At 44.4% G+C, this 14,043-nt stretch overlaps 1 pseudogene; it reads right to left on the bottom strand.

Moving 5' to 3' along the window:
- LOC132388417 (zinc finger protein 850-like) overlaps positions 1 to 14,043 on the bottom strand; it is a 49,000-nt pseudogene that overhangs the window by 12,770 nt on the left and 22,187 nt on the right.

Here is a 14,043-nt window from a genome sequence, read left to right as displayed (position 1 = left end):
AATGTATGAGACAATACACTGTTAAATGCAAAACTCTGAACAGTGTTGATGATCAGAGGGATTTGAGACTCCAAGTTCATCGCTCCCTGAAAGAGACTGCACAGATTGATCAGGTGGTTCAGAAGGCAAATGGCGTGGTTGTCTTTATTAGTTGAAGCACTGAGTTCAAAAGTCGGGAAGTTGTGTTGCGGCTGTTACGAGCCTGCGGTCGGACTGTGACTGTTTCTTTAAGAGCGCCGGCGTGAGGAGGCGGGGCTATGACGTCAGTCACAGGCTGACAGCGCTGACTGTGGACTGAACCATAAGAGAGAGAGAGAGCGATCTGCAGACAGGCAGTCGGCCAGTCTAAAGAGAGAGAGATCTGCAGACAGGCAGTCGACCAATCTAAAGAGAGAGAGGGAGACTGGTAAAGCTGATTTCTTCAGTTAGTCGCAGCTGAGGCTTGGAACTCTCCTGTGCCCACAAGAGTGGGTTGATCATCGGTACAGGGAACCACAAAGAATGTCTGTGGCTGCCACTTCGTGTAATCCATAGAAGCGGAGTTTGGAATATCTTGTATTAACCCTTCCCTGGGTATGTTGTGTGGTAACCCCTGGAAGACGGTATTCCTGTGACAGGTCACTTTCGCTGATAACTCGTATGTGGACGGATTCAGCGGATAAGAACTTCGACGGAGTTATTTTGAAGTAACGGCATTTTCTCTACGTTTCACCCTGGATTACAAATATCTCTCTCCCATAATTTTTTCCGTGGATTACTGAATTTTCCTGCTTTACCATCTCAAGACTCTAAGCTTTGTTCCCTCGGTCTCGATAGTCTGGGAGTTATAATTACGCATATATACACATAACACTGTTAACTTTCCTTTATTTCGTGAAATTACAATATTATAAGTAGATACTAATAAAGGGAGTGTTTTTAACATCAAAACCAGACTGCAGTGTGAACTCTATTGCTGCTGGTTCGTTTCTAAAACGTTTCAGTTCGTAACACAGTTTCATAAAACTAGTTAGACCAGGTCTGGAGTGTTTCATACAGTTCTGGTCGCCCTGATTCTCGGAAGGATGTCAGGGCTTTGGAGAGGGCGCAGAAGAGGTTTACCAGGATATTGCCTGGATTAGAGGGCATGAGCTATAACGAGAGGCTGGACAAACTTGTGTTGTTTTCTCCAGAGCGGAGCAGGCAGGGGTGAGACTGGATGGGCGTTTATAAGATTACGAGAGGAATAGATAGAGTGGACAGACGATATATTTTTCCTGGTAGTTGAAATGTCTAACACATTTAAGGTGAGAGGAGATGTGAGCAGCAAGTTTGCTTCTTTTCACAGAGTAGTGGGTAGCTGGAGATCTGTCTGGGAGTGGGAGACAAAACCGGTCACGTGATCCCGATTCCTGTTCACGTTTTTCTGCCGATCTGCAGCATCTGCGGGTCACTGCTCTACGTGTCCGTGTAGCTTCATCTTTCACCCGTTCAGACAAGGCAGTGAGATCCGGATCGGTCACGTCGTCCCGTTGTGGTGGACAATATGTTTTTTTCTCGGCACTATTTGTGTCCATGGCCTGCTTTTCCGAGTGAGTGGAAGTGTAGGAAGAGTCCAAGGAGTGGAGGCTTGTTTCTCTGATGTTCTCTGCTCTCCAAAGTTCTCTGCCGTTCCTTGCAGTCATGGGCAGAGCAGCAGCCATACAAAGGCATGAAGTATCGACAAGGAGCTCAGAGACCTCGGTTTTCACCCTGCCTTGTGTAGCTGGATCCTGGACTTCCTGTCAGATCACCGGCAGGTGGTAAGAGTGGGCATCCTCACCTCTGTCTCTCTGACCCTCAGGACACATAACCCACAGGAATGTCTCTTTGGCCCCCTCTTTACTTTCTGTGCACCCATGACTTGTGTTGCCACACTCAGCTCCAATCTGCTGACAGCAGTACATTGATTGGCCTAATCTCAAATAATAACTTTCAATCAAATTCCTCCTGTCATGGCTCGGTCCAAACAAACTAATCTCCTTCTCCAGGAGATTGGTCAGAGGAAGAGCGATAGCAGCGAAGTTCTTACAGAACTTACGATAATATGCATCCTTTCCCAGAAACCTTCTAAGAGCCTTCTTAGCAGTCAGAATAGGAACTTGAGAAATTGCCTGGACTTTTGCCCCAACAGGAGCCAACTTGCTTTGTCCTACAACATAGCCAAGACAGGTCACAGTGGCATGGCCAAATTCACTCATAGCTAAGTTAACTGTAAGGCTGGCCTGGGAAAACCTGTCAAACAGTTTTTCTACTGCAGAGATATGCTCTTCCCAGGTGTCACTCCCTGTGACTAAGTCATCAATATAGGCATCTGTGTGTTCTAATCCTCGAATTACAAAATCAATCATTCCCTGGAATGTTCCTGGAGCATTTTTCCTTCCAAAAGGCAAAACATTGTATTCATACAACCCAGATGGTGTCGCAAATGCAGAAATTTCTCTACCTCTGTCCATCAATGGAACACACCAATATACTTTCAACAGATCAATCTTTGTAAGAAATTATCTATTCCAACCTTATCGATGCAATCATCTACCCTAGGGATAGGATAGGCATCTGTTTTTGTTACTGAATTTACCTTCCTATAATCAGTGCAAAATCTAACTCTACCGTCAGGTTTGGGCACAATAACGCAGGGTGATCTCCAATCTGATGCTGAAGGACTAATAATACTATTTTTCAGCATATATTCAATTCCTTGCTCAGCCAATTTACACTTTTCTACGTTCATGCAATATGGGTGTTTAATCGGTTTGGCTTGACCAATATCTACATTCTGTACTGCAACCGTGGTTTGCTTGGGAACATCGGGAAATCAATCTTTAAACTTCAGAATTAATTCCTTCAGCTGTTGTTGTTGCTTTGCTGCAGCTGAGCCAACTTGTTATGAATGTTTTCTGGAACAACTGAGTTCATTAGCCTAACTGGGACCACGTTTGTCTTTTGAAAATTCCCAGACGAGTCGATTGTTTCATTCTCAGGGTTACCAGATTCATATGTTTTGACAACAACACTCACAGATGGTGCCTGCTTGTCAAAATAAGGCTTTATCATATCTATGTGTACTACCTGTGTTAGTTTACGTCGGTCGGGTGTTTTAATAACATAATTCACATCATTATTTTGAGAGACTATTTCATACGGTCTATTGAATTTCGCCTGAATGCAGGTATAAACCACAGTGGGGCCACAGTTTACCCACAGCTTGACAAATGTGACAGGTTCTGCAAAAGGTCACAACATCTTTCCTCAAATTAGGCCAGTAGAATTATTTCATAATCCTGTTTGCAGTTTTATTCACTCCAAAATGTTGATCTAAGGGCATACTGTGGGCCACAATAAAACTTCAGTCCTATAAACTTTAGGAACAACAACTTAGTGAACAATTGTCTACTCCTAACTCGCTGGAATAGCAGGAGGCCCTCACATCCTCATTAACACTCCGTCCTTGAGATAATACCCTCCTGGCACTTTCTTAATCTCATCATCTGACAGAGTGGTTTCTTTTAAAGCTTCAGCCTAAGGTTCTCAGTTCTGTTCTGCTATAAACTCCTTCCTAGGCTGGCATAAATCTTCCTCATTCGACTTACTACCTGAATCCTGTTGAAACAATGAAAACAGAAAAGTCCCTGACAAGTCATCATAACCTGAATCCCGATTTTGGCTATCATGGGCATCAGAATCATGCTGCACAGAACCATCTGCGTCAGCAGACTTTTTAGCCATACTGCGAGTTCCTGCGCAGGAAGGATAAATGTTAAAATCCATCTGTGGGTCGTCAGTGGTCGGCTTAGTTGTCAATTGCACTGCAGGAACAACTTTACCATCTGCCAGGTCATTCCCTAACAGCAAAGTAACATCTTCCATCGGTAAACTGGAGCAAAATCCGATCTCAACAGGTCCCGAAACCAACCCTGACTGTAAAGTTACCTTGAGCAACGGCACAGAAACCACACCGTTCCCAATGCCTTTAATAAGATTTACCTCACTAGTGTCAGACTCATCACCAAACTTTAGAACGCTGTCTAATATAAGTGACTTAGAAGCCCCAGTAACTCGAAGAATTTTCACTGGTACCAGGGTTGACCCTTCCTTTACTAATACAAACCCATCAGACATAAAATGATCGAACACCTTCTTAACTCGGTCAGACCTTTCAGTCCGTAACTGAGCCTCAACAGAATGTTCAGAACCCTGTGGGTTTAAAGGTGCTTCAACATACTGAACACAGGCATTTGGGACCTCCTCCTTTTCCTTTTTCTTCCCCAGGAAGGAACAATTAGCCATCAAATGACCAGCTTTCTTACAATAGTAACAAGGAAGACCAGAATATGTCTCCTTCAACTGTTTCCCTTCATCATTACTCTTTTCACTAGTTCCAGCTTTAATTTCTGGTTTGCCCTGGTTCTCCCTGCTACTCTTTTGGAAGCTCGTACTCTGGGTGAATTTGACCTTGTGGGTTAAAGCAAACATCTACTAATCCGGCAGACTCCTGCAAAGTGGCAGCATCGTTTTCATCTGAATACGCTGTATGTCATCAGGGACGCAGCCTTAGAATTCATCAATTAAAACCAACTCTTTCAAGCTGTTAAAATCATCATTTATATTTTTTACATGTGCACCAGCGGGTAATACACACAAACTTCTCATAAGCATATTCCATATACGTCCGGTTCCCAGATTTCCTCAAATTTCTGAACTTCTGCCTGTATTATTCTGGGACCAACTCGTAAGCTTTGAGCACAGCCTGTTTCACTATGTCATAATCAGCTGCTTCATCAACTATCAAAGCAGAATAGGTTTGCTGAGCCTTCCCCTTAATTACACGTTGGAAGAGAATAGGCCAACCCTCTTTTGACCACTTTAAATTCTGAGCAACCTTCTCAAAATGCTGCAAGTATTTATCAACATTTGCCTTGTCAAATGGAGGTACCAATTTAACTTCCCAACTGGCCTCAAACTTATCACTAGAGTCTAACGCTAGACCCCTTTGCTGCAATCTCTCTATCTTTTCCAGCTCGAACAGCCTCTGTCTTTCTGCTTCCTCCCTCTGTTTTTCTGCCTCTCCAGCCTTAAATTGCCTCTGCCTTTCCGCAGCCTCCATCTTTAATTTTTCTCACTTGTACTGGAGCTCACGATGTTTACTTTCAGGAAATACCTCCAACTCTTCCACTTTAAACACACCCTCAGATACATAATGTTCAGCTATTATCCTCTGCATCTGTGCCCTCCTCATTGTCAATTTCTCCTTAGAAAGTTTTAACCTTCTAGCAAGACTCAACAACTCAATCGTTCTGGCGTCCACCAATGCCTCAGAGGTTGGCGCTTCCACAAGCCTATCAGCATCCGCTGCTGATTTTCCACAAGCAAATAAATCAAAAGGGATTTCCCCAAGTAAATCGATAATAAATCAATCAAAACGCCCCAAATTTGTTCATATTTCGGATGCAGGCCCCAATTTTATTAGGAACCATAAAACTTTAGAAACAAACCAGCAGCAATAGAGTTCACACTGGAGTCTGTTTTTTTTATGTAAAAACCACTCTCTTTATTAGTATGTACTTATTATATAGAAACTTGAGCAAGATAAACAAAAGTTCACAGAGTAATGTGTATATATGTGTGTAAATGTAACTCCCAAACTATTGAGATTAGGGGAATCGAGACTGGGAGTCCTGAGATGGTAAAGTATGAAAGTTCAGTTCATTCACGGAATAGGTGATGTGAGAGAGATGTTTGTAATCCAGGCTAAATGTCGAGAGAAGGCAATTATGTTCCACAGGTTCCACGGTGGTAAAGCGAGAGAACAGTTGCTGTAGATTTTATCCGTCGTTCCAAATCCACATACAAATTATCTTCGAAAATGACTTGTCAAAAGGGGTACTGTCTTCAAGTGAATTACCACAACACACCCAGGCAAGGGTTAACACATCAGTGGTCTTCACAGGATATCCCAATCAGATCCACTCCTATGGATCAAACGAGGTGACAACCCCACATTCGATGTACATTATGTTGAATCAATAATTAACCCACCCTTGTGGGCATAGGAAAGTCACAAATAGTGACCCTTGGCCACTAGTTCCTTTGTGTTGACTGTTCCATTTCTCCTCCTTCGTTTCTGTCTGGCTCTGAGTGTCTGTGTCCTCGGTTAATATTAAACAAGCTGCGAGTCAGTCTCAGTCTCTCTCTCTCTCTCTCTCTCTCTCTCTCTCTCTCTCTCTCTCTCTCTCTCTCTCTCTCTCTCTCTCTCTCTCTCTCTCTCTTCTCTCTTCTCTCTCTCTCTCATATAAAATAACAGTCCACAGCAAACGATACCTAGGGATACTTAACAACAACCACTCCCCATTGTGAACTGACTGATCTGCCAGTAGTTGGGATGACTGAATGTATCCGTTCGCACATTCTTAGCAGCTGAACGGCCTCTCCCCTGTGTGAACTCGCTGATGACTATGAAGGCTGGATGACTGAATGAATCCCTTCCCACATTCCGAGCAGGTGAATGGCCTCTCCCCAGTGTGAACTCGCTGATGTCTCTGTAAGTGGGACGTCTGAGTGAATCTCTTCCCACATTCTGAGCAGGTGAACGGCTTCTCCCCAGTGTGAACACGTTGATGATTCTGTAGGTGGGATGACTCCCTGAATCTCTTCCCACATTCTGAGCAGGTGAATGGCCTCAACCCAGTGTGAACTCGCTGATGTCTCTGTAGGCTGGATGACTGAGTGAATCCCTTCCCACAGTCCGAGCAAGTGAATGGCTTCTCCCCAGTGTGAACTCGCTGATGTCTCTGCAGGTGGGATGACTGAGTGAATTCCTTCCAACATTCTGAGCAGGTGAACGGCTTCTCCCCAGTGTGAACTCGCTGATGACTCTGTAGGTGAGATGACTCAGTGAATCTCTTCCCACATTCTGAGCAGGTGAACGGCTTCTCCCCAGTGTGAACTCGCTGATGTACCAGTAAGTTGAATGACTTAGAGAATCTCTTACCACAGACGGAGCAGGTGAAGGGCTTATCCCTAGTGTGAATTCGCTGATGTCTCTGTAGGTGGGATGACTGAGTAAATCTCTTCCCACATTCTGAGCAGGTGAATGGCTTCTCCCCAGTGTGAACTCGCTGATGACTCTGTAGGCGGGATGACTCAGTGAATCTCTTCCCACAGACTGAGCAGGTGAATGGCTTCTCCCCAATGTGAACTCGCTGATGATTCTGTAGGCGGGATGACTCAGTGAATCTCTTCCCACAGAATGAGCAGGTGAACGGCTTCTCACCAGTGTGAGCTCGATGATGTACCAGTAAGTTGGATGACTTACTGAATCTCTTCCCACAGACGGAGCAGGTGAATGGCTTCTCGCCTGTGTGAACTCGCTGATGTGTCTGCAGGTTACATGACAGAGTGAATCTCTTCCCACATTCTGAGCAGGTGAACGGCCTCTCTCCAGTGTGAACACGCTGATGAATCTTTAGGGTGGATGACCGATTGAATCCCTTCCCACAGACGGAGCAGGTGAACGGCTTCTCCCCAGTGTGAACTCGCTGGTGTCTCTGTAAATGGGATGTGTGAGTGAATCCCTTTCCACATTCTGAGCAGGTGAATGACCTCTCCCCAGTGTGAACTCGCTGGTGTCTCTGTAAATGGGATGTGTGAGTGAATCTCTTCCCACAGACTGAGCAGGTGAACGGCTTCTCCCCAGTGTGAACTCGTTGATGACTCTGCAGTTTGTATGAAACAATGAATCTCTTCCCACAGTCTGAGCAGATGAACGGCCTCTCTCCGGAGTGAACTCGCTGATGTCTCTGTAGGTTGGATGACTGAGTGAATCCCTTCCCACAAGTCGAGCAGGTGAATGGCCTCTCCCCAGTGTGAACTCGCTGATGACTCACTAGGGTGGATGAGTGAGTGAATCCCTTCCCACAGTCCGAGCAGGTGAACGGCTTCTCCCCAGTGTGAACTCGCTGATGACTTTCTAGTTTGGATGACTGAGTGAATCCCTTCCCACAGACTGAGCAGATGAACGGCTTCTCCCCAGTGTGAACTGGCTGGTGTGTCAGTAGGTGAGATGTCAAAGTCAATCCTTTCCCACAGTCTAAGCAGGTGAATGGCCGCTCGCCAGCGTCAGTTGACTGATGTCTCGGTAGGGGAATTGGTTTAGTGAATCCCTTCCCACAGTCCGAGCAGGTGAACGGCTGCTCCCCAGTGTGAACTCGCTGGAGCGCCATTAGGTGAGATGACCGAGTAAATCCTTCCCCAAAAATTCAGCAGATGACCATCCTCTGCCCAATGGAAACTGACTGGTGTGTCCACAGGTGGAATGACCGACTGAATCCCTTCTCACACACAGAGCAGTTGAATGTTCTTTCCCAGTGTGAAATTGCTGATGTAGCTTCAATTGAGGTGACCGAGTGAATCCATTCCCACTGAGTGAGCAGGTGAACGGTCTTTCTCCTGTCGAAAATGACGGGCGTGCCAGTTGGTCAGATGACCTAGTTGATCCCTCCCCTCAGTCTGAGCAGGAAGGACGGTCGACTCCACTATATAAATATCTGGATAGAGACAGCAAAACTGGCGTATCGTGTTTGAGATTCCTGGAGTCAAATTCCTTTTCGTTTTTAACCTGTAAAAAGATTTACAAAGTCAATCAATGGGCGTAGGAAAACATTTCATATGAGATCACTTCAGTTGCCAAGGTGTGATCTGACATCACACTGTTACATTGAGGTTCAACCCAAGATGGACAGAGAAATCATCTCCTGACTGGGCACAGTGCTGGTATCTGGAATGACCATCAGACTGTCTGATGTCCTTCCTTTCTCTATAAGAATGGGGCATTTCTGCCATCTCCAATTCGTGACGTGGCTCAGTTTGACTCTCTCCATGGGTATTATCCCCATTTCCCACTGAGCTGCATGGGTTCCTGGCGCCACAGTAACTGAAACACTCTCCCGGAATTAGACTTTGTTGACGTGCAGCTGGGATTTTCTTTTACCTGCTGTCAATTTAAAGTTCCAACAGTTTTAAAGCTTTCTGAAGATTTCCTGTCCGGATGAATGGTTGGTCTGCACAGCTGATAAAATGAACTATATGAATAATAGTATTATTTCATGTTCTTGTCACAGAATCAAGAAAGGTACAACACAGAAGCAGGCCCTTTGTTCCATCTAGTTTGTGTTGTTCTATTTAAGCAGTCTGTTCCCATACCCCGACCATCCAGGAACCAATACAATCCTCTTATATGTTGAAGTTGAGCACGCATGCACCAGTTAGGTTGTCTGCTCATTCCACACCTGGATGATCGTCTGTTTCAAGAAGTATCCCCTCATGTTCACCTTAATGTTTCACCTTTCACCCTTAATCCATGGCCTCTGGTTGTATTTCCCCCCAATCTCAGTGGGAAAACCCATTTTTGAAAAGTGAAAAAGCTTCCATTTACCCCATGTATACCTCTCATAATTTTGGTACAGCTTCATCAAATCTTCTCTCAATTCTTCTACATTGCAAGTAATAAAGTCGTGTCCTGTTCAATGTTTCCTAATAACCCAAGTCTTCTAGACCTGGCAACATCCTTGTGAATTTTCTCTGAACTCTTTCAACCGCTTTTATATCTTTCATGTAGGTTCGTGAACAAAACTACACACAATACTCCAAAATGGGCCTCACCAGTGTCTTCGACAAGTCAAGAAAACATCCGTTTATTGTTTTCATTACTTTGGTTCATGAAGACCAATGGGCTGAATTTTTTCCCCATCACTATCTAACTATGATACCAGTTTCAGTGAATTAAGTACATATATTCCCAGGTCCCTTTCTTCTACAAAACTCCTCCGTGCCTGACCATTCACTTTGAGAGACCTCCATTGGTAGATAATACCAAAGTGCAACACCTCACACTTGTCTGCATTAAATACATTTTTCCATTTCTTAACCCATTTTCCCAGCGGGTCCAGATCGCACTGCAAGCCATGATAGTCTAACTCACTGTCCACTACACGACCAGTCTTGGTGTGATCTACAAATCTGCTGATCCGGTTAAACACACCATTATCCAGATTTTTGATATTACTGACAAACAACATCAGATCCAGCACTGATCCCTATGGCTCACCACTAGTCCCTGGCCTCTGGTCAGAGAGGCAACCATCTGCGACCACACTCTGGCTTCTCCCAAAGCCGGTGTCTCATCCAATTTACTATCTCGTCTTGAATGCTGAGTGACTGAACAGCTGAACAACATTGGTGTCCTCCAATCCTCCAGTATCTCACCTGCCACTAAGGATGATTTAACAATCTGTGGTAAGGCCCCAATAATTTCTGCACTTGTCTTCCGCAGGGTCCCATGGAACAACTTGTCAGGCCCTGGGGATTGATCCACACTAATTTGCCTCAAACCCCTCTGTAATCTGTACAGGGTCCATGAAGTTGATGCAGCTTTGCCTCAATTCTATAGACTCTGTGTCCATCTCCTGAGTAAATACGGATGCAGAAAAAAAATCTTCCACATCTATTTTGTCTCCTCATATGGATTACCATTCAGATCTTCCAGAGGAATAATTTTTCCCTTGCAATCTTTTTGCTCATAACATATCTGCAGAATCCATGAGGATTCTCCTTCACCTTGTCTGCTTAGGCAACTTCATGTCTTCTTTTATTTCTTTCATAAGAGTTCACTTCAACTTCATGTAATTCATAAGTGCCCCATTTATTCCTCTCTGCCTGTAAATGGTCTGAACATCCTATTTATTGATCAGGGAGAGGAAAGCCAAAGGGGTGATAGAGTTGCATGCTGGGAGGTGGAGATAGGTCGGAGTAAAGTAAAGGTGCAGGGGCAATGGGAGTCTGACTAACAGAACAGAGAGTGGACAGGTTGTGGAGGCAGTTGTTGTTCAGTCCTCAGACAAAGTCAGGAATGAAAACGTTGAGCATGGTGCAGTGAATATGCTGAGCCCTGTATATTTCTATACAAGGAGCAGCGTAGGAAAGGCGGATGTGTTCAGGGCATGGATCAACACCTGGAATCAACACTAGGACCTGGCAACTGTGGACTGTGACAGGCTGCTTTATGGCAAAAGTGCGCTTGGTAAATGGGAGGCCTTCAAAGTGAAATCTTGAAAGTACAAAGCGGGTATGCGCTTGTCAGAATAAAAGGTAAAATAGAAACTGTAGGGAAACTGGGATTTCAAGAGATATTGAGCTCCTGGTGAAGCACAAAGTGAATGGAGTTGCATAACAGGGATAGGCAGGCAGTTTCTTATGGAGCATAGGAAAAGCAAGAGAACACATAAGAAGTAAATCAGGATGTCTAAAATGTGTGGGAGTCCCACACATTGATTGGGGCTTCCATACTGTTAAAGGTCTAGATGGGTTAGAGTTTGTGAAATGTGTTCAGAAAAGTTTTCTAAATCAATATATAGATATACCAACTAGGGAGGATGTAATATTAGATCTCCTATTAGGAAATGAGCTAGGGGAGGTGGACGGAATTGTGTGTAGGGGAACACTTTGTTTCCATTGTTCATAACGTCATTAGTTTCAACTTGATCATGGACAAAGATAGATCTGGTCCTCGGGATGAAGTTATAAACTGGAAAAAAAGCCAGATTTGAAGAAATGAGAAAGGATCTAAAACGCGTAGATTGGGACAAGTTGTTCTCTGGCACGAATGTGATTGGTAAGTGGGAGGCCTTCAACGAAGAAATTTTGAGAGTGCAGTTTTTTTTTGTTCTTGTTAGGGGTATAGGCAAAACGAATAACTATAAGGAACCTTGGTTCTCGAGGGATATTGGAACTCTGATAAAGAAAAAGACTTATATGTATAACATGTATAGGCAACAGGGAGGAAATAAGATGCTAGAGGAGTACAAAAAGAGTAAGAAAATATTTGAGAAAGAAATCAGGAGGGTTAAAAAAGACATGAGATTGCTTTGGCAGTCAGGGTGAAGGATAATCCTAAGAGCTTCTACAGGTATGTTAAGAGCAAAGGGATAGATAAATCCCTTGGACCTGACAGGGTATTCACTCGGACTTTGAAGGAGACTGGTGTTGAAATTGCAGGGGCCCTGAGTGAAATACTTATAATGTCGATATCCACCGGTCAGGTGCCGGAGGATAGCTCTTGTAGTTCCGTTGTTTAAAAGTGGGTCAAAAAGTAAGCCGGGAAATTATAGGCCGGTAAGTTTGACATCTGTAGTAGGTACATTATTGGAAGGGGTACTAGGAGATAGGGTGATAGACAGGGACTTAACAGGAAAGTGGATGAAGGGAAGGCAGTGGATGTTGTATACATGGACTTCAGTAAGGCTTCTGACAAGGTCCCGCATGGGAGGTTATTTAGGTTGATTCAGTCGCTAGGTATACATGGAGAGGTAGTAAATTGGATTAGACATTGGCTCAATGGAAGAAGCCAGAGAGTGGTAGTGGAGAATTGCTACGCTGAATGGAGGCCTGTGACTAGTGGTGTGCCACAGGGATCAGTGCTGGGTCCACTGTTCTTTGTCATCTATATCAATGATCTGGATGATAATGTGGCATTAGCAAATTTGCTGATGATACAAAGATTGGAGGTGCAGTTGACAGTGAGGAAGGCTTTCAAAGCTTTCAGAGGGTTGCAGGAATGGGCTGCAAAAATGGCAGATGGAGTTTAATGCGGACAAGTGTGAGGTATTGTACTTCGGAAGGTCAAACCAAGGTAGAACATACCAGGTAAATGGTCGGACAATGAGGAGTGCAGTAGAGCAAAGGGATCGGGAAGTACAGATTCATAATTCCCTAAAAGTTGCGTCACAAGTAGATAGTGTTGTAAAGAGAGCTTCTGGTACTTTGGGCTTTATGAATCAAAGTGTTGAGCATAAGAGTTGGAATGTAATGTTGAGGTTGTTTAAGACATTGGTGAGACAGAAATTGGTGAGACAGATTGTGTGCAGTTTTGGTCACCTAATTACAGGAAGGATATAAATAAGTTTGAAAGAGCGGAGAGAACGTTTACAAGGATGTTGCCAGGACTTGAGAAACTGAGTTACAGAGCAAGGTTGAATAGGTTAGGACTTTATTCCCTGGAGCGTAGGAGAATGAGGTGTGATTGGATAGAGGTGTATAAAATTATGGTGGGTACAGATAGAGTGAATGCAAGCAGACCTTTTCCACTGACGCCAGGGGAGAAAGCAAAAGAGAGGTTATGGTTAAAGGGTGAACGGGGAAAAGTTTAAAGGGAACATGGCGGGGGGCTTCTTCACACAGAGACTGTTGGGAGTGTGGAAAGAGTTGCCAGATGAAGTGGTGAATGAAGGTTCACTTTTAACAGTTAAGAAAAACTTGGACAGGTATATGGATGAGAGGAGTATGGAGGGATATGGTCCAGTTGCAGGTCCGTGGGACTAGGCAGAAAAATGATTTGGCACAGCCAAGAAAGGCCAAAAGGCCTGTTTCTGTGCTGTAGTTTCCTTTGGTTCTACGGATCTAGCCCTCCAGGAGTATCTTAAAAAGACCGTATCGTTTCCAACTCCATCAGCACCATTGACAGCCCATTCCACGCACACCATTTGCGTAGAAGAAACTACCCCTGACATCTCCTCTGTACCTACTTACAAGCTCCTTAAAAGTATGCCCTCTCGTGCTATCCATTTCAGCCCTGCGAAAAAGCCTCTGACTATCCACACGATCAATGCCTCTCATTATCTTGTATATCTCTATCAGGTCACCTCTCCTCCCAGGTCGCTCCAAGGAGAAAAGACGGAGTTCACTCAACCATTTCTCATAACGCCTGCTCTTCAAATGCTGGCATCATCCTTGTAAATCTCCTCTGCACCATTTCTATGGTTTCCACATCCTTCTTGTAGTGAGGCGACCAGAATTGAAAACAGTGCTCCAAGTGGGGTCTGACCAGGGTCCTATATAGCTGCAACATTACCTCTCAGCTCTTAAACTCAATCCCATGACTGATGAAGGCCCATGCACTGTATGTCTTCTTAACCACAGAGTCAACCTGCGTAACTGCTCTGAGTGCCTTATGGACACGGAGCTGATCCTCAT

Source organism: Hypanus sabinus, unplaced genomic scaffold (genome assembly GCF_030144855.1).
Source record: "Hypanus sabinus isolate sHypSab1 unplaced genomic scaffold, sHypSab1.hap1 scaffold_322, whole genome shotgun sequence".
Taxonomy (NCBI): domain Eukaryota; kingdom Metazoa; phylum Chordata; class Chondrichthyes; order Myliobatiformes; family Dasyatidae; genus Hypanus; species Hypanus sabinus.
This window is presented reverse-complemented; position numbering and strand designations above follow the sequence as displayed.